Source organism: Glossina fuscipes, unplaced genomic scaffold, assembly GCF_014805625.2.
Source record: "Glossina fuscipes isolate IAEA_lab_2018 unplaced genomic scaffold, Yale_Gfus_2 155, whole genome shotgun sequence".
Classification (NCBI taxonomy): domain Eukaryota; kingdom Metazoa; phylum Arthropoda; class Insecta; order Diptera; family Glossinidae; genus Glossina; species Glossina fuscipes.
This window is the reverse complement of record NW_023998498.1, coordinates 303,681-326,774: the sequence shown is the minus strand read 5'-3', so window position 1 is coordinate 326,774 and position 23,094 is coordinate 303,681. Positions and strand designations below refer to the sequence as shown.

Below are 23,094 nucleotides of genomic sequence, written 5' to 3'. Positions count from 1 at the left end.
TCAAAGTATATTATAAATTCACACACTATAAGGTAAAATAGCCACGAAATTCAGCAGGAAATTAAAATTAATTGCCGAAACAAAATATAGACTGCTATACCGCGCGGCAGGGTTGCCAAAGTTGATTATTCTATTTAATTTCAGATTAAGACTCAAGATGAGTCACGACCGGACCATAGCAGCGAATATCCTGATGGAGACTTTAAACGCAGAAAATTTCTGATACAATTATATGATTTAATGCAATGTCCATTACAAAAATTTATTGATGCACATTACGATATATCAGCGCATGTTAGAGTTTTAGAGTTTTAGAGTTTTACAAATGTTGCAACATAGCGTCTTAATTAAAAATGCCGGAGTTCCTTTTAACTCATTTCATTTCCATGATTGGTTATATGGCATTGCAAGAAATGATATTTCGTGAGACCGATGATTACAATAACATGAAATACCGCCAAGAATTAACAGAATGTAATAGGAGAAAAGGAAGAGTCCTTTTATGAATAGCAATGAAAACCGCATCAAATTAAAGTAGTAAACTAAATATGCCTGAGACCTAATCGTTGAAGCGTTTAACAAGCGCGGCAACCGACAGCAGAAGGTTTGTTACCAAAAAAACAGAAATGGAAAATAAGAGCACTTATAAGCTGCATATAGCTGATGTTTTGCGACGTTTCTGCACCCTCTATAATGGACAAGTACCATTTATCGGTTTTTACGCTTGGCTAAAACCGATAGTGTTAATGTAACACCCTTACTACATCTGTATATATTTATGTTTAGCTTTTAACAGAGTGATTTTAACGCTAAACTATTCTCTACTTCCGTGAAAAAAGGAACGTTTGTGCTTTAGAAATTTGCAGTATTTTCTAAAGTTGTCTAAAATTATTTGAAATAGTTAAAATAATTCTTCGATTTTTTCTTAAAATTTTTAAGTTTATATTTTAACTAAAGAAAAATATATTTTCGAATAATTTGAATATAAATGATTATTATCTGGAAAACTAGATCGAATGAAAAGCAATCTTAGTTAAAAAAAAAAATTGGGATTCACTTATGATAATGCAACAAACTATAGCATTTATTTTATATTAGATATAAAATCAAAATATAGTATCTTTTCTTTCTTGCAATTTATTTAGTCTAGTTTAAATTTAAACTTTATATAATTTTTTCTATCTTCTGGTTGGTTTGTACAGTACAAGTCGTTGTGTTTTTATAAACATGTTTGATATTTCGTACGCAATAGCATGAAAGCTTTTAGCGTCAAAATATATTCCTTAAGAGCAACGTCTATTGTAGGAGTTTGTGAGGTCTACCCAATGGCGAGAATTTCTAACATGAGAGTTGCAAAGGAAGGTAAAAAATTTAAAGTTTTCAAAGTTACGTAAAATGTTGATGTAGTAATGTCAATAAATAATTGAGTAATTTTAATCAAAACGTATCACAACATTGTTTTGTAGCATTTGATGGAACAGCAGAATCGAAAAGGAGCTTCAAGAGGTGGAGAAGGGTTGTGTTGGTAAAGTACTTTTAAAGTACTACCTATCTTTCGTAGTAATTGTGCGTGCTAATAGAAGGGTTTCATTTTCGAGTTTTCGCTTTGCGTATGTAGAGTCACTACGAGTCATACGAAGGCCTCCAAAAATATATGAAGAATAATTAGATAATAAACCGCAAATAGTATATTATTATTATACTGAAGGCTGTGTTCCACCTGTGAACAACAATGCGTCGTTTGTACAAGTTTTAGCTAGTTCACCAAATGTACACAATTCTATTACCACCCTCCGGTGTTTTAAAGCAAGACTCTGTTGGCACTCAAAATTCTTTTTCTTTGTATCCGTGATCCGCCCAAACATGAAAAACAAGAATAATGAAACAAATGCAAATAAATGTTTGCATAATTTTTGTAAACTTACTTTTTTTTACTTATAACTGATTAAAATTTTTGGTAATCGCATGCCTCGGAATACGTGTAAGTATTTTGTGGAGCAGACTTGGAGAGCAATGTAACTCATTATTTCCAATTTTTGATTGAATGCTTTTGTCAAAAATGCATATTATTTCACTCCATTTCATTTTATTAAAACTTTTTTATAATTTGACCTTATTTACGTTTGTGCGATTTTGGCTTTTAGAATTACTTTTGTCGTTGGGATATTTTTTGTGATGGTGCATATCTTTTAGGTAGATGGTTAATAACGCCGAATAGAAGTATACAGTTATTAAGAGTGGCGGGATTGCGATTTACTTCAAACAGAATTCCGAAAGAGTAATTTTACTAAAATTTAGAGGAAAGTGTTTTCTTGAGATGGATGAGTTGTGTAGGTTGTACAAAAACACCCCTTAAGTATTCGTGTGCAAAACGCCTAACTGGACTAATATTGAATAATATCATGTTTGCCTCTAAATAAGTACAACCTGCGTGTCTGAAAGGAACTCTGATTACGTATCTTTTGTTGAGTTCTCTTCTCTCCGACGACGAAAGAACTTAACAACTTTTTTTGCATTACGTATTTATTTTCAAAGAATAAAGGGATAACAGGGACAAGCTTGACGCTTGCTTGTTTATAGCATTATGTAAAAAACGACAATGTCATAGAGAAGTAGGTAAACGACAAACTGTATAAAATAAACGAAAACAAAATAAAATCAAATAAGTGAGATTATAACTATTTTCAACAAACCAATAGAGTATGGGCCCAAGACCGAAGCAGGGGGATCTGAAAGATAATACGAGAGCATTGCCGCTCTTATAAAAATAGTGAAAAGAATACATCGACCGAGTATTGGAAAGAACCAGTATTGAAAATAACCTGTCAAGCCCATTCCGACGCTAAATATATAGATTTAAACCAAATTCCTTACAAGACTTTGCGTTGCCTACATTTCAAGTTCTGTTTCTATACTTACATCCTCTTGAAGGTAATTTGCATATGCCATATATATTTGATGATTATTTATTGTGATCAAAAAAGAAAGCATTTTGGAAAATATTTTAAACAGAAAAGTAGAGAGAAAATTATATATATATATTTTTTCATCAATTATATTTAGCACGTATTGTAGTAACAACAATAAAACTATAAAACAATACAATAATAATGCTGATACAATAACTGAAAAATAATACTGATCGGACGCAATAAAGCAAAATATGCAAGAAATATAATAACCAATAATAAATAAATAACCCAAAAATTAATGTCGATCCACTTAAAAATAATTCAATATTTTGACACACTGCACCCAAAGCTAAAAGAGCATTTTTGCGAAATGAAGTCTTCCTCTGTTATTTAGAATTAGATCAATCATTATTTATACATTTTATGTAAGATTCAGTGCATAAGCTAGATTCTTTTTTTCAATAAAAGGAATAGTCGTTCGTTATTCAACGTATGGATTACGCGTGAAAGCGCTTGTTTTAATTCATTAACTACTTTGTTGTTCTTGATCACGTGTATAACTGAGAGAGTGTGCTCCGACTTTAGAAGCCTCGCCTGTTTCTAAAATGTAAATAATACGATTTTATATGAGAGAAAAGGTTTATTTTTCTCTTCATCTTGATAGCTAAAAACGATTTATTATTATTATTATTAATTTCGCCAGAGAAATAAATTCTAAGACTAAACTCTTAAAAGCACTAGCATCTAAGGCTATCGGCTTTTTATTAAAAACTCTACCGCACTTGAGATTCGAACCCACGACTATTGACTTGCTAGTCGAGATTCCTCCCCTTCGGCTACTCAGGCGGATTAAAAACGATTTAAATTTGCTCATTTGGACGCCAAGTCTAACTGCACTAATTTTGTCTTCGTAATTACTCTGTGTGCTATTAAAGCAGTTAAATACTTCAGTCAGCAGGAACAGATGGGGAAGAAGTATTTACTAAACATCCAGATAACATCCCGATAAGAGTCGCACCAGCTTACATATACGTTAACTTATGATGAGAAACGGTAGTAATTTATAGATGATCAAAAGATTACAGTGAATCTTCGGTGGCAGCAAAAAACAAATGAAGTACCAACCTCCGTACAAAGCTACATTATTGGATTAGTTTTTCCGTTGAACAACATTTCGTCAGCACAGGAAGCATTTTGTCTAAAATTTACGTATTGATCAACTTGTTACTTGTTTATTTGTTATCACTTGACAATATTTTACCTTACCTTTCACAAATGTTATCTTGTTTGTTTTGTTTCTGTTTGTAGGTGAAATAATTTTACTTAAATTTACTAAATTCCTTAAACATTTTTGACGTTAATTTACCAAATTATTTAAATATTAGAAAATGTAATTTTTATCCATAAGGTTGTTCTTATTGTTCCAAAATACGTATGTTTTTTTATATTCGTTTTTATATATATATATATATTATATCAATATTACTAGATACGGACGTATTTATTTAGTCGCTGCTTATTCACTAACAACTACACAGAATTCTCGCTAATTGTGCATTGCTTAAAAAAAAAAAATACTTTAATATCAGACAAACACTTATTGATGCAATACAGAAAAACAAAAGAAGAGAATAGAAAAAAGATAGCACCAAGGTGCCGAATGCTTTTGCTGAAGTGAAAATGAATTAGTTTTACCACGATAATGTGTTTAGAAGCCAAAACCTGATTGTGGTTGCCACATATGTGTGACAAACCTTAGTTCGTTAAATGTAAGAGCGATAAGTTTTATAGTGTCAGATCACAAATACATAGTGTCTTCTTGACAGTGATTCAACTTTTGCGTAGAGTTGCAGTTAAAGTTAAGACACTTGTAGCAATACAAAATCTTAATGATTTAGGTAAAATGTTATCCTATTTTATATTACGCTTATTTATTGTGTGCATCGTATAAGCATCTTACTGAATTTTTAATTATTCTGTTTTATTATTTCTGTTTAGTATTACTACTTCATCCACGCTGATGTATAGTATTAAAAGACTCTTTGCTGTTAACGCTTTAAAATCGAATTATTTATTTCATAAGATATTAATCCTACATTCCAGTTTTATACAGTTGTCTCCACATATTATAAGAGATACACTGTCTTTTTAGCACAATAATAATCATTTTTAATATTAATTAGAAAAACTATTTTTAGTGTTTAAACGTACAGAAACATTGCATTTGCTACAATACCGTTGTGTAGTGTCCTTACATAGTGGGATTGTAGACCTCAATTGGTTCGAAAATATAGGCGAGTGAGCAACGTCGTTTTTTCGTATATTCATAGATGATGAAGGATGAAACGACCCTCTAAATTTTTTGCCTGTAAACTGTGCTCTAATGAGCCATTACTAGGCCGACTTCCTTCATTGCCGCATACATGAGATCCCACATTGCAAGGACCATCAGCAAAATTATTTTGGCTCTTTAAGATAGTGGCCTAAGGGGCTACTCACAAGTCCACTCCTTCCATGTGCGTACTATAGTCTTGCACTATTTTTGGACAAGAGTTATCGATGTTTTATCTACGGGCTACGAGCCTGAAAGTCTGAAAAGTCGAGACCATCGTGGTGAGAAATTTTCCATACAAGTTCCCCTAGGAATCGTTGTCTTCATTAGATAGTTCTTGTTCGGGAGTCTACAATTCTATTCTGTTGTACAGTAGTTTCGCCGCATTGGATCTTTTGCTTCGAAAAATAATACGCCAGTAGCAACGATGTGTAAAATATATTTGAAACACATTATATTATTCGGTATTTTGGTATCACTCTGGCTACAGTATGACTCCCAATCCTGGTTCACCGGCTTCTTTTGTTTTCTTGTCTAGAGGACACATCAGTGCGCGTATTCCATGAGACTACATAAAACAACAGCTTGTAGACTCACCTGTGGTACTTATTTGATAAATACTGTTTTAGTAAATGATTTATTTTTTCTGAACATCAGTGTTCGTCTATTGAGCGGCGTTGATCTATGGGAATAAATAGAAATGTTTCATTTAAGTGGTCTATTGTGCAAACGATCTCTCGCAAGATATTTTTCATAATATATATAGAAACGTCAACTCGTAACAAACTAATGTGGAAATTATTTAGCCACATTGTTATTCTATAATTATTAAAACAATAACAAAAAAACACTGTAAAGGAATGAAAATAGATAAGTCATAGTCTTCGTAACGTATCTGACTTCATTTTTCCCAATTGCACCTTACCAAACTTAGCAAAAACTCTTACGTCCTTATCTATTACATTAAAAAATTACAATATTAAAAACAATTTTTTAAATTTATAAAAAATATTTCGACACAAAACAACGCAAAGAAAATACAGTACACTACATCCTCCTCTTACATGTTCGAGCACCAATTAACAATCCTTACAAACGCTTTTCACAGTTTGGATCCTCTTTTACGTGAGCGTTATGGGTAAACGTACATTTCGCTTAATTTTTTATTATTTTTTTCAGAGAGATAATTTTTATTTTTCCTGGAAAGTTAAACAAAGATGGCTTGGAAAATTTTTTTAAATCTTACGACAAGATTATTGTCCATGAAGATTGTTCGTTCAAAATTCAACAGCGCAAATTTGAACTGTAAGAAGGGCAATGATATGTTCTTGAATTGGGCTAGTGATTGGTGAGAAGTAATAGCACCGAGTGTGCCAGTAACGAGTAAAGAAACGTTCGTAGACACATGCCCGTTGGGAGCAGATTACCAAATAAGTAGCAGGACGTTAAAAGGCGTTGTAGAAAAGTCCTCAAATATTGTATCTACTATTGTTTTATTGTTACTCTTGTTATTGTCACCACGAGCTCTTTCTGGTGCGTCTTTTACTTCTTTCATCATAACTTCGGGCTTATTACAACATTAACTGTGTATCAGTGATATAAAATTCACTTTCATTTGTGGATAACACATCACCCTGTGATAATAATTCATGGCAAGACGTAAATTTTTGCGAGGTTGTCAAATTGTCAAAATTGGCTTTTGACGTTTGCGCATAAGGCCGGGAATCCGCTAAGGACTTTATGTCGTCTTTGTGCCGAGTAATATATTTTTTTAAAGTGATACCTTTTTGACCTACGAAGGTTTTATTGATATCACAATTATTCGGGCCGTCTAAGCAACTTTCTTCACTTATGTTGTCGTAGAAATCAAGAGCTGGTTGGCGCAGTTTCCTATCGTTAGACTGAGAAGAACTTATACCACGTTTCTGCAATTTATGGTTCCTTTGCATTCGCTTCTGATCGACAGATTTGTAGGAACTTTGAGGACATGGTACGATGTTTTCATCCATTTTCAAAGTTTAATGAATTTATTTGTAATTCTGAAAGGAAAGGAAACTTATTAGTAATAGAATAAAAGATTTAAAATTATAGAAAAAAAATTGTTTTCTTACTTGACAGTTGAACAACTGATTCTCACAAATTTTATTGCTTTATATGTTTAAACATTTCAACACATGAATTCAAAAGGAAGTGTGGAGCAAATATAGGAGAAACACATAATTTCAAAAGGAGATGTGAAAGAAATATAGGAAATTGTTTACAATTCTAACAAAGCAAATGTTAGAAGTGGAGGATTCTGGTTTATTTATAATTTAGGCGAAATCAATTAATTAGGGTAACCCGACCATTTGTTAAATTTATATAAGCCAAGCTCTCTTTTTCTACGTACATTATTTTGAAGCTATTTAAGTTTTATTTCATTAAGAAAACGTCGCGTTTAAGCTACAAAGTCGTTTATTCATTTGTAAACAACACAATAGTAAAATCCTTTTTTATGAGATTTCAATTGTGACATGCTTATCTAATAGCTAAATTTTATTTTTCTAATTAAATGTCATATATGGGCAATCCGTACTGCAATCTGAGAGGCATATTGCATTCACCCATCCAGCTTTAGAATACTTATGAATCCCGCCATCTTCTTTGGATTTTGACGTTATGACATGTTCGCCAAACACTTGACTGATGTTGCAAATGGCTGCGCATTCACTTCGGATATGACGGCATGTTCCACTCTTTCCTTGGCAGTATCTGCAAGCACCGGAGTAGGGTATATATACATTTTTCCGCTTGTACCTGGATATGTTATTTGCCATGAAGCCATTCCTGCGCAGTTCCAGTAGTTTTTATGTCGAAAAATTTCATAAATTTTTTCACTTGTCTTTGTCCTCCGCTTCGATGGCAAGTTGATTTCTTCTGTGCCCTTTCCGAAACCAAATCGAATGTATATAAATAATGGAAGGAATAATGTCCTGGTTCAAATATAATGTTGCCTTGTTTATGTAGTAGCTTTCAAAGCTAATTCAATTTAAGAAAAAAAAAAAGACGCCTGACAAAGTACTTTTACATACTGAAACCTACATTTCTAAAAGTCTCCTGGAATCATACAACGTATATACACTTTCATATATCTACAGCAGAATCATACAACACAGGTATATATATATTGTAACGGCCGCGAACAAACCTTGAGTAGGGTGTCTGTCGGTCTGTGTCAACCGCAAGCGGCGCAATAACGGCATGCCGTTAGACAAAATCATGCGATTTTGTGGTACCGCAAGTAAATCGCATGATCTTGCGGTATATGTGTTTATTTTTTTTTCTTTTCTGATCTCCTTACTTACAAGTACAGGCAAAATCGTATGATTTTGCGGTGCCTTTGCTTGCTTTTGCAAGTACAGGCAGAATCGCATGATTTTGCGGTACTCCTTTTTTTTTCCTTTTGCTCTTGCAAGCATAGGCAAAATCGTATGATTTTGCGGGATCTATGCTTCCTCTTGTGAGAGTAGCGGCAAGCCGTTATAGAGAGAGCAACAGGAAGAAGAAGAGGGAAATGAAGTAAAAAGGAGAAGTCTGTCTGCGTTTTAAAATTTAAGTGAGGGGAGATAGAGTTAGTTGAGTTTGAGCCGAGGATTGAATTGGTTGTGATCGCACAACGTAAGTCCGCGAAGAAGTTTTGTTCAATTTTGATAGACATTTTCTCTAAGGAGGAATAATTTAATAATGTGATGGAGTTGAGTTTTTTTGGATTATTTTGCTTTTTTTTCTGAAAGAAAAAGGTGATATCAAAGAGTATGTGTTGTTGGTTTTCTCTACTTTGCCTTCATTAAGCAAATAATGCAATTGTAATTAAATAGACAAAAAAAAAAACGTTGGAGAAGTACAATTTGATGTGACGGAGATTCGCGTTGTTTTTTTTGATTCCAATATAAAGAAAAGGAAACTTTCCATTGTGTGCTATTGCACCTACGTACATATGAAGATTTATTCAAGAAAAGAACTTTACTAACAAAGTCAAATTCTAGACATAAGTTTGTGTTACATACCTCAAACCCATGCACATGAATAATTATCAAAAAAGATTCAAACATTGTATTTTATACGCAAGTCTAGAAGAAATCGAAAGCAACAAAAAGGTAAACAACTGAAAGCAATTAAAAGAATAAAAAAAAAAAAAAGGAGCAAAAATTAACAAAACGTAACCAATGTCGGCACTGCAAAAAAAAAAAAAAAAAAAACGAAATTATAAAGTAGAGCAATTTCATAAGTTTATTTTTTTTGCTTTTATATATATAAACCATTCAAAAAAAAAAAAAAAATAAAAGCAATGGAGAACATTTTAATATTCATAATGATCGAAAGAAATCATATTAATAAGTGTAGGAAGTTCATATTGCAAAAGGAATAGTTGAATAAACGAAAAGATGTTAAGCAAAAGGCTAATAAGAAAATGAATTATGTATATGTACAACATACCGAACAAAAATGTATTAAGAAACTAAACTGTACAGTATACCTACATGTATATATATTCCTGTGTATATCTGTTAATAAAATTTTAAAACGGTTTCTGGTGATTGATTGACCGAACATTTTTGCAAGTTCATTTTTCTAAACTCGATAGGGGTTTACCGAGTCGAATTGCACGCCTAGGAAGCGCAACAACACGCAGTTTGAAAAAGATTGACGGGTTTGATTGTATTCTGTACCTGTGAAGCAAAAAGGTTTACGTGGTTACCGGTACAACTGAGTGGATGGAAAGGCAGTGACGTCCACGGAAAGATAAGGAAATATGTTTTGATGTCCTTTTTTTCTCGCTCGTAACCAAACCAACCGCTTTAAATGTTTTCTCTATTCGGCACTGTGGTAACAATTTAACGAGTGTTTTTTTTTTTGTCTGCTTCATAATACGTCCCAGAATTAAGGAGTAACGGAAATAGTGCAAAAGAAATAAATAAAATTAAAAGAAGGTGAACAGCAACAGCAACAACGACGTGTTAATTATCAACAGCATTTACGGCAACAGCCAACAATTACCGATAGGGTGTCACATCAACCATTCTCAGCCTTTGGTTATCCTGCGAAGCATTCGCCTGCAGTTGTTAAAGATTCACCAGTAGAACGGCAGAAGCAACAACAACAGTAACAATTTATTGGTAGCATTGTGATAGCTGCAGCCGACAGTGAAAGTGATAATATTCATCAAGTGAACGATCACCATCACCACCACCACCATACTTGTACTGGAAGTTATTTTTAAGCTATCTAATTTTGTTGTTCCCCATGAGTGGCTAAGCGTGCGCTGCCACCGCTGTGGCTGAGGTGTAGGGGCGTGCATATGGTGGCCATGTAGGGCCGACGCTAGACGATGACCGACGGACTCACTGGTGACAGACGCACAGCAGGAAACTGACCGGACCTTTTCGTTCTTTTAGTTTGTTTTTTTCTATTTTTTTTTTTCTCTTTCTTTGTCTAAAGAAAAAATTTAAATCCTCAGCGGCGAGGAAAGAAAAAGAGTTTCATGACAATATATATATATATATATATATATATTATAATTTTAATAAATACACATTACCTATAATTTTGGAAAAAAAATATATTTATTATACAAGTATTTATGAATAGAAACAAAAAAAAAAAAAAATTAACAACACTCTTATATAAGATGATTAAATATATAAAATTGATTTTTCTATAATTTTTATGATTATAGTCATTTATTTCTAATATAATGCATAATATAAAAAATGATCTCAAGTAAACATCGAAATATCGCAGCGTTTAAGCAGTAAATTTTAATAAGCTTATCAAACTATTTAGAAAAATAGGAAATAGAAAAATTATAGTCTGGCCAGGTACAATTTTTTAATTTTTTGGGATAATTAACTTTTATATATTTTCAGATAGAGAAGGAGAAAGAAGAAATACTGAAAGAGAAAGAAGAAATAGCGGAAGACGTATTTCCAGACGTGTTGAAGCAGATCGACGACGTGACCAGGCTTCTGCTAGCAACACTGCTAGCAATAATTCTGCTAGGTGCGGCCCCTACCAACGCCACGGAGGGCGATGGGGAGGGCGTAATCACGAACGTAAAACTGATAAAATACATAACGCTCATCTTCAAACTTCATTTATTCGATGTGGACACGCCGGAGTTTACATTTCGAGAATCCCAAGTGGTGTGGGGATCCTGCTGTTTCAACATTTATCAATTTCCAATTTGCGATTGTGCACTTCAATTATATCGGTAATAATTTGGCATTGTTTCTCTCTGTTTACATCAGGAACGCAAGGCTAAAAATGCAAAAACAGTGTCGTAAATTTATTTGATGTTAAGATCTTATAATGGAAGTGCTTACTGTATACCACACTGAAGATCCAGAGGATTCATTAGTTAGTGGCGCTTGAATGCCGTAAGTTTGTAAAGCAACTTATAGCAACGTGGGTGACTTTATAATCTAGAAATTTTGGACTGTGATGAAAATCTTGAAGAAATGATATAGCTATTTTTGTTATTGGTGCGGAATTTCATATGGTAGGGCCAAGCCAATTTTGCAAGGTCTTCAATTAACAAAGCAAGAGCTAAAAATTTATAGTTAATTTTGTTAATCTGTCTCTATATTCCAATTTTTACCTTATGCGGCTGCTCAAAGCAAAGATCAAACTTCAGCGTACGAGCTATCAAAAGTTCAGCTTGAACAATAGCATCACGTATAGAAAAATATTCCTCGCCCAAATCCAACGCATTTCTATTCAACAAATGATAGGTAACGTTTATGACATCACGAATTTTTATCTGATCGTCTTTAATTTTACTAGCCAAGAGGCAGACGCGGCGGGCGTAAAAATGAATGCAGTGCCTCTGAAGGCCCTAGGCGGAAGCGTTATTATTCACAAGATATATTGTTAACCTACGTAATCCATGTGTCATATCCCAACTCTGAAGCCTAAGTATGAAAAGTATAATAATATGATAAGAAGCTTTTTCGTAAAAAGCTCTTCTCTCCTTTATTCCGGAATAAACATGAATGATTTTTTTATAATATCAACAATTTCTTCTACTTTCCTATGTTGTATGCAAGAACAACTAGTGGTTTCAATTTTTCAGATGAGTGTTGGCTTGCAATAGCAGCACGAATATTACGAATATATATTGTATTTGGTACCATGATGGGAACATACTTATATACTATGTTCATAACGTTCTCAGGTCTCGCGAATCTCTCCATTTGAATACGATAACATCGTTATTATCTTCTTTATCATATCCCATGAAATTGGAAAGTTATTCCTTACGTTTATTTAAATCTAAATTTTTCATATTATTATTATTATTATTATTTTAATTTTAGACTAATGAATTGAATTCTTAGACTAAAAAAAAGACATTGAGCACTAGCAACACATGCTATCAGTGTTTAAAAATGATCGAGTGAATCGCATTGGTGGTGGTGTATTAATTGCCATATCTGCGTCAGTCCCGTCCAATTTAATTGAATTTCCCACTTCTCCTGACGTTGAATTTATCGCTATTCGTGCGAATATGCCTGATAAACATCTATTTATAACCTGCTCCTATATTCCCCCGAATTCCGATATCTCCATTAACAGGAAACACGCTTCCCTCATTTGTGGACTGGCCAAGCGGTCTAGACCCACTGATTTGGTCGTTGCGCTGGGTGACTTCAATTTGCCTCAAGTCACTTGGTGTAGCACTGATAATTCTGGCTGTTTGGTTCCTACTTCAACGTCTGATAGGGCTGTTGTGTTCTTTAGTGAATTGTTTGATCATAATTTGGGTCAATATAATCGTACCCCTAATTGTAATGGTAGACTGCTTTGCCAATTTTTCCGAGATTTACGTAAATCGTGTCCACCTTTTAGTTTACCTGAGGATCCTTATCATCCATCAATATGCATTTCCTTTCATCATATTAATGATGGTTTGTTGAAATGCCTTAATGTGCCAAATCAAACTTTTTTAAATAATTATTATGATTTTCATAAAATCAATATTGTATTACTAAAACATCGTCTTTCACATCTGACGCTTGATTTCTCAACCGGTAGTATTGAAAGCTTATTGCAATCGTTCTACAATACATTAAATTTAGCTATTGCTGCATCTGTTCCGATCAAGTATTGTCGACCTCGAAGTAGGTGTCGCCCGTGGTTTAATAAGACAATTAAATATCAGAAGAATAGAAACATTTCGCTATTCAAAAAATATTCGAAAAGTGGGTCTGCGCTCGACTATGTCGCTTACTCGATGGCGAGGCATAGATTTAACTCCCTCAACCATCATTATTACTGCAGATACCTTCAGTTCATTAAATCCTCTCTGTTTGCTAATCCTAAATTCTTCTTTAAATTTGTTAACTCTAAAAGAAGCGTATTGTGACTCAGCATTTGGCCTTTGCCATTAATTCGTATATTTCTCCGCACCAGCACGGCTTTCGTAAAGGGCGATCTACATTCACCAACTTGTTAGAGTTTACCTGTCATGTTTTCAAGGCTTTTTCTAGCGGCTCTCGCACAGATGTTATTTACACTGATTTAAGCAAAGCATTTGATATGGTTAACCATAGACTACTTATCTTTAAACTCCAAGCCTCTGGTTTCCCACCCTACTTAGTGAAATAGATAAGCTCTTATCTGCACAATAGATCCTTCAGAGTTTTGTTTAACTCCATCCCCTCGGATGAATTCCCCGTTACGTCTGGCGTACCTCAAGGAAGTCACTTAGGTCCTATTTTATTTAGTTTATACGTTAACGATCTCCCATCGGTGGTTAATTCCAGCCAGATCTGTACGCTAATGATGTGAAACAGCTTTTGATTTTGAAACAGTGTTTGGTTAGACCCACACTCGAGTATGCCTCAGTTGTGTGGTCTCCTTCATATAGGTGTTACGTAGACTCAATTGAATCTGTTCCAAAGTAATTCTTGCTGTTTGCCCTTAGAAATTTGGGTTGGGATCCGATTGCCTCTCTTCCTCTGTATGAAAATAGGTTGCTTCTGCTGTCCCTACCGTCTCTTGAGAAACGTAGATTTGTTCTTGGCGTTTCCTTTCTAATTAAAGTAATAAATGGTGCTATTGACTCGCCTTCATTACTTGGTGAAATAAGCTTTAATGTCCGTAACCGCTTCTCTAGGCACTTTATCTTGGTTAAGCTTAGTCAGTGCAAATATAATTATGAGCTGTTTAATCCGCTCAGAGTCGTTTGCAAGAACCTAACTGACATCTACCACTTATTCTCGTTATCGGACTCTTTAAAGTCTATTAAAGCAACATTGCTTAATACGCGCGATTTACCTATGTCGTGTTTAAACTAGCTTTTATCCTTAAAAAGTCGTTACGTTTCGAAAGTGAATTATTGTCAATTTATTATCGGTTGCCAGGCTTATGCATGTTTGCGATGGCTTAGGGGTTCACTTGCAATTTGGTCTTGTACCGGTTGTAAGTCCTGCTCCTATGCTGATAGTGTACATGCTTTTTTTTCTTTTTCTTTTTTTTTCTTCTTATTTGTTTTATTATGCTTATACTCAATTTTATTGTTAATTAATATAAGTTTTGCGTTAAGAGCCAATTGAACTCGACTGTTATTTGTTTAATTGAGTTTCTAGTATAAGTGGAATAAATAAAATAAATAAATAAATAAAAACCTTCACCAAAAAACTAAAAACCTACACCAGAAAGCAAACACCTACACCACAAAAACTAAAACTAAAAAAGAAGAAGAAAACCTACACCAAAAACCAAAAAAAGCTACCCTAAAAAAACTAAAACCGAAAAACTACAAACTTACGCCAAAACGGCTAAAACTTAAAAAGAAGAAGAAAACCTACACCAAAAAACTAAAAGTTACACAAAAAAAACCTCCAATAAAATAAAAAGATTAAAAGGCATCATGGATCTTCCATTTAATAACAGCGGACTGCTTTAAGACTTTAATCTTTGAACTTATTTCCCCAACTAATTTAATTATAATGATAATAATGCATACAATTTTATTTAAAAATTATATTGAAGGCATTAAATGAATGAGAAAATTTAAGTTAATCCGCATTTTTGAAGTCATCTCACGATTACTCAGTAATGCCAATATTTTTAGCATCTACAGCTTACACAACATTGTAATAAAATATATTAATCTACGTTCTCCTTCCACGGTCTCGGTCCCCTAATATTCTCCCAATTTTTAATGTCAAGCTTTTTGATTTGCTCAAATTCCCTTTCTATGTTCACGTCTTCGGGCTTCTTCATGTTTACATCGACAAGCTCCATATCTTCTGGCGTAACAGTTTGCTGCCGGGAATATTTATATCTAGTCAAATAGGAGCAAATGAATTTTATAAATTATATTATTTGAATTAAAGAAAGGAACTTTAATTCGGAAAATTTCTGAGGACTAAACTTACTATAGGCTTACTAAGTTCTTCCACACTGGTGTAAAGAAGAATTTGATTCCTTGCATATGAGTCCACAATAGTCCGTAATGATCCAAAAAATAACGTACGATATGCGGAATAAAAACCTGGCCTAGGCCCGCACAAGCTTCCCTTGCCAACAGCTCGGCCACGTTTTGAATTGAAATAACTATTAAGCGGTACTTTGGTAATGTATGGCTACATTTTTTTAATTTTGGATTTTAATATCCCAAGGAAAGAGGAAGTGGTAAGTACGTACGTATGTTTGTAATGCTCACAAATACGCATGTGTTGCAGCCGTGGCTTTATTGTCGCTGGCTAGGCTGCTAGAGAAGTGAACGCGGCTTTAATGCTCGCTACAAAATGTTAGTTCATGTGTGCACTCATACCAAAGAGAAACCGCATCAATGTCATTTATGTGAGAATCCATATATGCTCACATTCGGGCGAGAAGCCGTACGTATGTGCACTCGAGAGTTGTAGCAAAGCGTATTCGAATTCTTCTGATCGTTTCAAGCACACATGTACGCATTCTATGGAAAAGCCTTATATGTGCAAAGTACCTGGTTACCAGAAACGTTACGCCGATCCTTCATCGTTACGTAAATATGTGAAAACATTTCGCCATTCAATATAAATAATGAAATCATCTATAGAAATATCAAAGTCCAAAAAATCTTATTATATTAAGCATTGAAAACATATAAAGCCGTCTGCATACAAATCATTCATTGGAATGTCTTCAAATTCAATTCGTCGCCCTTTGGATGCACAAGACTCCTTTTGCTTGGTTATGGAAGAAATGTGCCACATTAAAGGCAAAGATATTGACAGCTATTGATGGTCCTATGCAACTTTACTCCGATAGCTTTAGCAACAGAAGTTGAATTATCAACGAAATTGGATTTAAGGGTGAAAAACGTTTAGATTTAAAAATTAAACAAGCATAGCAATGATTTATAAGACGTGGGATTATCTTCTATTTTGACAATCTTCTAGTCTGAGACTTTAGTCTTTTGTCTTTATGGAACAAAATAAGGAGACTTTATTTTTCCTCAACACTAAGACTCAGTTAAAATGTGATCATATAAAAATCAAAAAAAAAAAAAAAATATATTTATTACTTACAATCAGATTTATACTGTAATAACCGATAAGAGTAGCCACTCCTCTTCTTTCTCTTCCAATCTTTATTAATCAACAAAATTTATGCCATTCTCATCTGTAAAGAATGTTCGACTATTCAATTTATATAACCCACCGACATCTTTGGTAATTTTTAATTCATCATTAATGGCAATTTCAGTTTTAGTTTTTAAATGACAGGATTCGACTGTAAAACAGCAGCTTAAATTATGCTCTTGACATAATTGGCAATCCTCCCAATAAAATCTATCCAAACTATCTCGGTAAAGGCATTTTCAAATTGTGATAAAGAGTAACAATTTAAGAGTGTAATCGATTCTAAGCATTTTTGTAATCTTGCCTTCGTTTTCGGGAGTAAGAGCAGTTTCATGAGTTCGTGTTAACGTACGCTTCAAGTGGTTGTTGGCAAAATTGATCCAGTCGAATTTGTGCGTTAGATCTATGAACACAATTTCCCAATAGCTGCCTTGCGGCCAATTAGAAAGCACGGCACGGGCCATTATTTGGAAAAGTACTACACTTTTCCCGCTTCCATTTGCTCCCGAAATTTCTGCAAGACTTTTTGATTGCAAGCCATCATCGAGAAATAGCTAAAGTAGGACGCAACTAAAAGCTACCTTTCTAACCTTTGCTAACCAAAACTGAATAAATTGTTTATTTATACGAACGTGCGCCACAACTACAGCACAAAATCGCGATCTTCTTCTTGCAACCATTTTGCCAAGCATCGTGAAATGATAACTTTACTTTAAACGAACGTTTAAATTGTACCAATTTGAAGCAATTTTTTATTAAAAATATATAAGAAAAAATTTCAAATAAAATTTGTATGATTAAGTAGTTTTCATAGATATTTATATTTTTATTTTAGTCTTAAACGAATGTTAATTGTGTATTAATTAAATTAACGCATATTATCGCTGTTGTACACCATTAACAAAACAAAAATAAATATTGTAATAAGATTGATATAGTATCGTGTGTTTAGATCATCTGTTTAGGCCCTATGCTGCTCGGCTGCAGTACGCCAAGTCTATCCGTCTTTTATAATGCCAAAGTGTCTCGGCATAAGACGGTCACTAATCTTAATGGTTCAGGCAGATTGAATGCCTAGTGCTATTAGCGAGTAAAACGCTTGGTTGAGTTGCTTTATGAGAACTGCTTTTCTTTATTTTCTTAGGCACTATTTATACTAAATTTTTACACTAAATTATTCTTATCTTATTCTAAACAGGATTGTAATTGCTTACTAAATTATCCTTATCACACACTAGATTATTCTTATATAAACAGAATTATCACTGTTTACATGCGAAGTGAAGTGTGACATTTTATTTTATCAAAAGGGTTATGCTGAAGTGGCATAATTTTGTCACACTTCAAGTGGATCACACTACAATATATATATATATGGTCAGTAAAAAATGAGTTCAGACTAAATTTAATATATTATTAATAGTGAAACTTTAATAGATCCTACAATAAAAAATAAACTATCTTCAATATTGAAACTTTTTCAAAGTATAGCACGTTTGCTGTTGTTGTTGTGTTTTTTTTTTAAATAATTACGCCCGAAAAAACCTACAACAGGTGCAATGTATTGTCGAATGGAACGGTACGTTATCTTTAGCCATAAATTGATAAAGCTCGACATCTATTCCTTTAGAAGGATGCCACCATTGCTTATATTCTTTTGTATAACGTTTGGTCATAGAAATGTAACTGAATGGTGCATCAAACCACACATAGAATACCTTTTGCTCAAAACCCTGATGTGATACGGGAATTCGCCATTTCAAATCCCGCGTAACGCGGTTTTGGCCTTCACGCAATCACGTTCCAGTTATGTCTCGTGCGTTATTTGTCCAACCATATTCAAATTTTTTTACCCATCCTTCTAGTTTTTTTTCAAATTTTCGGTTAATCTACGAACATTTGTTCTGATGATCTAACAACAGGAGCAGTACTGCAAACCTTACAACGTGGTCTTATCAGATCAGTTGCATCTACCAGTTTGTCACATTTATCGAGGAAGACATGGCCAAATTCAGCGCACATATTTGCTCGTAACGGTCTGTTTGTGATATTGTTTTCCAACATTAGCAATAATTGTGATCTGAGGCCTTCTAAACACTGCTGCCGGTAGCTCATATTATAATCAAAAGCTCAATAACCGATCAATAGGAAGATGATGAATTTGACCAACAGACGCAGATTAAAACACACACATAGTGCAGAAAAGATAAATATTCATGAAGGATATCAGAGCGAGACAAAGCCATCCGTTAGATATCCTACACAATTTCGCTTAGCATAATTATTCTTTTGGAAATAAAACATCAAAACTTATAAACTATTTTTCAAAATAAGTCGTTAAATTAGCAGAGGTGGACATCTCTATAGCGTGCGCCTTTGAGTCAAAGCAAGTTAGTGTACCAGTCTTCATGTAAATAAGTCAAACATTGAGACCTGTACGTTGAACACAAAACCATATGGACGGATAAACTTAGACCCATTCGTATAATAAAAGCTTTTTCGGGTTGTTCTACTTCTCAATGTGCCTATAGCACAATTTGTATAAGGTATAACCATGATGATGCTGTTGTTAGCTTAATGAAAAATTTTAAAATTTATTAATTTTTTTTTAAATATTTGCTTTGCCTTCAAATTTACGAATCCGCCATAGTCTGGTGAAGGTACTTCCTTAACAAAACCATGATATATTATGGCACCACTAACCGAAGCTAAGAAATTTAGTCCCAACTTAATGGCACATTCGAATAGGAAACGTGCACTACTCCAACTTTGTCAATTTTTCTTCAAGTAAAAGAAATTTTAAAAACGAAAGTTAAGTGTCACCGTGACTGTAAAATTTTTACAACCTGCGAGTTTGCGTAGATGCACAGCCATTAAATCAGGCACGAATGAAGCCTTTAAAATATGCTTATGAGAAGAAAATCGTTATGTATGCATATTACAAGTTTTTAATTTAAATAAAAGGACAGAAATTAATTTATATTTTTCCTTCGATCATCGTTTTTTTATTTCCATTCTGTTGATATTATATTCCATTTTACATTTTGTATAAGCAACATAGATGTCGCTTGTTTGGATATTAACAAAATATAAAGGAAAAACGAAAACAGGAGGAAAATCAAAAGAAATGAAAATTTCAAATTCGAACTCTTTTAAGGTTTTGTTATTATTATATTATAATTTTAGACTAATGATATAAATTCTTAGATTAAAAAAAAAGACATTGAGCACTAGCAACACAGGCTATCGGCTTTAATTTATCTAAATGTACATTAGAAATTGAGCCTAGAAGTTTGGGGTCCAAAGAGTTATTCGTTCCAAATGCAATACTTCTAGCCAAGGAAAAGTTTAGGCAGTCGTAGATAATATGCTTTATAGTGAGAGTTTGTTCATAACTGCAGATTGGGGAGGAAGACTTCTTCAAGATCCATTGGTGAGTTGCAATTGTATGACCAAGGCGAATTCTCGAAAATGTTTGCATCTTGGTTTTCTTAACATTTGTTGGATATAAAGATGGAGTGAATTGAGGGTTAATGGAAGAGTAGTGTTGATGATAGCATTATAGTTTTCATTCTGCAATTTTCTCTTTAACTTTTCTCCCAATGTATCTTTGAAGATCCAACTTTTCCTTGAAATATCCATAATTAGAGGAGCAGAAGTCGCATCCTTTGCCGCTCGATCAGCCTGCTCATTTCCCAATAAACCGATATGACTAGGTACCCATGACATTTTAATTTTTCCGCTGGGTGTTGTAAATACATTAAAGAGAGATAAAAGAGAGATTGGGCGACAATCTGATGCGGTGGAGACATTTTTTGACTTTGGAATTGGAACAACTGCTGCCAGCTTCGTGTAGGGTATATGGCCAGTGAAAAATACCGCATTATATAGCTCCAGCAATTTCTTTTTACTTGAATTAGACAAAGCACTGATCATTTGGTAGGAGATACGGTCTAGACCAGGTGTCCTTCCCTTCGATTTGGAGAGACATCTTTCAAATTCTAAGGTAGATGGGCAATTTTCCAGGAAGGTGTCATATCTGTCAATACAATTTGAAAGAGAATTTGGAGTCCTTTTATTTTCGATGGAAGCACTGGAAAAGTTGCTGTCAGAGGAGTATTCGCACCACATTTTTTCAAAATAATTAGAACTTTCATCTGCGTCAGTTAAAGTTCCATTGGGTGTGGAGATAGCAGTAATTTCGTTCAGATTTGAACTCCCGTTGAGTCTGTTGATTTTGTGCCAGATGACTTTCATTGATGATTGGAAAGTGATCACTATTACGTACATCATCAGAAATAGACCAGGAAACCAAGGGAACAAGAGATGGAAAGCAACATGTTAAATCAATATAAAAAAAGGTATGATGAGTTGACAAGCGCATTGGTTTTCCATCATTTAAAATGCAGAGGTTGCTTTGAATGAAGGCCTTTTCTAAAACTGCATCTCGGCTCTTGTTCACTGTTGAGCCCCAGATGATATTCCAGCCATTAAAGTCGCCGCAAATAATTAATGGGGGTGGGGGAAGGGGGGGGGAAGTACAGAGAGTAAACTGAGGAAATCTAGTTGGGAAAACGATTGCGAAGGTGGGATATAGAGCGAAAGCACTGTAAATTTTATGTTTAAGATTATTTGTACAGCCACGGCTTGTATGTTTGGGCTTAAATTTATGCGTTTATGAGGTATACTTGATTTTATAAAAACACCAACTCCTTGTTTGGAATATAAATTTTGATCAGCATTTGTGAAGTATCCAGTATATAATTTGGGTGGAGTAGGATTAAAAGAGCTTCTACAATGGGTACCTTGAAGCGATATAAAGGTTGGATTAAAATCGCTTATAAGTTCATCAAAATTATTAATAAGTCTCCTAATGTTCCATGTAGAATTTTAAAAACTTTATTTAATTGTAGTGACATGGAAACGGAGCGGTAGGTGAGTAGTTGACATGTCAGCGTCTCCGTCGAAAATGTCGTTATAGGAATTTTGCGTGAATAATTTGGTCTTACTAGCAAAATAATCTGTGCTTAGGTGGTTGCGTATATTTAAAGTGCAAGGAGTGGGCACACGGGAATAATTTGAAATTGAAGGTTGACTAAGGGATGAAAGATTGAATTCATTACGACTTGTAATTTGTTGACCAGATTTGAGAGCTGGTGATTCTGAGGGATTTAGTTTATTAGATTTTGGCATACTTGTTGTTGTGTTAATTTTTTCAATATTTGCTGTTGTTTTGATTTTTTCAATATTATCTTTGGCGGGTAATGGAACTGGTTTCGCAATGTAATTTTTGGTTGATGGTAGAACAGCTTTTTCATTGGAAGTTGGAGTTAAAGGCTTATTAGGCTCGATTTGCGAGACGACAGCAGTGTAGGTATTACTTTTGTTAATTCTTTGGCTTCCGGATGGATTACTTTCCCGATACTTGCGTCGTGCTTTGCCCAAGCTACAGCAATTTTCTGTTTGATTTTTAGGATTTCACGCATTTGTATTAAACGTCGGCATTGTTTGTCTAACGCCGAATGTTGATCATTACAATTTAAGCAGAAGCTACGCGTGCAGCTTTCAGATTGCTGACCTCGAAAGCGTGTTATAACATGTGGACATACGTTTTCTGTCAAAGACGAAGTTGTAGCCATTTTATACAAATAGTTCCAAATTGTTATGATATTGAATATATTGAACAACTGTACTAACTAAAAAACAAAGAAAAACTTTCGTAAGATTCATTGACTCTCTTGCCAACAAACAACTAAAAAAGAAAATTGCGTTTCTTGACGTTTTAAATTTTTTTCCTCGGCCATTTAGTTCTAAAGTCAAGGCTTACTGAGCTCAATTTAAAAATTATGAAAGAAAAAATTCCGTATGAAGAAGCTAAAATTACTTCCACGCGATCTTGTAAATGTGTCATGTAGTTAAGGCATATTAAGTTTTTTGTGCTATATGCAACGTTCGCATGGATCTGCATGTAATTAATTTCAAATCATTCAATTATCAAATTTTGTGATATTTGCTTATTATCATTCTGAAGTCTGTTCATGTTTTATTTGTCCGACTTACATTGATAATCGTCATTCCCCTCAAGAAAATTAAATAAATTCAATTACACAGTAAACATAGCAACATAAGGAATGATACAAAGAAAAAAGAAGTAAGAACATATAGCCGACCATTTAAATACTCCACACCACATTGACTAACACAATTCTTATTTTTATTATAGAATCCAAAAATT

The 23,094-nt window shown here is 33.8% G+C and overlaps 1 pseudogene; it reads right to left on the bottom strand.

Moving 5' to 3' along the window:
• Nucleotides 1–11,157: 11,157 nt before the first annotated feature.
• On the bottom strand, nt 11,158–22,498 carry LOC119641600 (annotated as a pseudogene).
• Between the last annotated feature and the right edge of the window lie 596 nt (nt 22,499–23,094).